This window comes from Propithecus coquereli, unplaced genomic scaffold (genome assembly GCF_000956105.1).
Source record: "Propithecus coquereli isolate 6110/MARCELLA unplaced genomic scaffold, Pcoq_1.0 Scaffold205, whole genome shotgun sequence".
Classification (NCBI taxonomy): domain Eukaryota; kingdom Metazoa; phylum Chordata; class Mammalia; order Primates; family Indriidae; genus Propithecus; species Propithecus coquereli.
In genome coordinates, this window is record NW_012145523.1 from 2,789,844 (window position 1) to 2,791,024 (window position 1,181).

Here is a 1,181-nt window from a genome sequence, read left to right on the forward strand (position 1 = left end):
ATTTATGGTTTTTTTTAATGACCTCCTTTGCTTTAGTTACAACTGTACTCTTAGGGTTATGAGTGCTGAATTTCTGATTATGGTCTCACAAGAGTTCGGCTATTTCATGTGAGTTACTTTAAAAATTAAAGTGGGATTCCATGAATAAGAGTATTTTTTGGAAGAAATATCTCTTCCCTTCATCAGCACTTTGACTTCTTCTAATCAGTTAACTCTTTAATATTCAGCTGCTATGAAAATGAACCTATTTGAGAAATAATAGAGATGAAATCCCAACTAAGAGGACTAAACATATTTTTTCTTGGGAAAGAAAATTGGAAAAGACTTTTGGAGATAGTTTTTATTCCACTTCCCTTTGTTTTACATTTGAAAAACTTGTAAACCTGTCTTTTTTTTTTTTTTTTCTAAAATGCTGCTCTTTAATGATTGGTGATTGAAGAGTTTTAGATTATTAAGTAGATTGATCATTGGCACCATTTCTTTACTGAGATGATTTTTTTCAGTAACGCTATTAAGAACTTTATTAAGACTCCTTGGTTTATTTTTTTTTAAGATGGAATACTGTTTTCCTGTATCTATAGTATTAAGAATTGTTTAGAAGAGATATGATAAGCTACATTTAACATGAGTTAGATATTATGAATGCCTTTGTTAGATTACTGTGCATGACAAGATCTCTGTCAGGACCTACCCCTTTAATGTGCTTTCACTCTTTACTGAGGATTTTTCTGCATAATTCTAAAGTGAGCATTCTTTTACGTAAAACTTAGCTTAAAATTAGAAATATTGTAAAAAGCCTTCAAATAAAAAGTATATTGAGTTCTTTCTCTTTCTCAAGATTAAGGTTCTTAAAATTATGTTGTTGGCTGGGCGCAGTGGCTCAGGCCTGTAATCCTAGCACTCTGGGAGGCCAAGGCGGAAGGATTGCTTGACCTCAGGAGTTCGAGACCAGTCTGAGCAAGAGTGAGACCCTGCCTCTACTATAAATAGAAAGAAATTAGCCAAACAACTAAAAATAGAAAACATTAGGTGGGCACGGTGGCATATGCCTATAGTCCCAGCTACCCAGGAGGCTGAGGCAGGAGGATCGCTTGAGCCCAGGTGTTTGAGGTTGCTGTGAGCTAGGCTGATGCCACGGCACTCTAGCCCAGGCAAAGAGAGTGAGACTCTGTCTCAAAAAA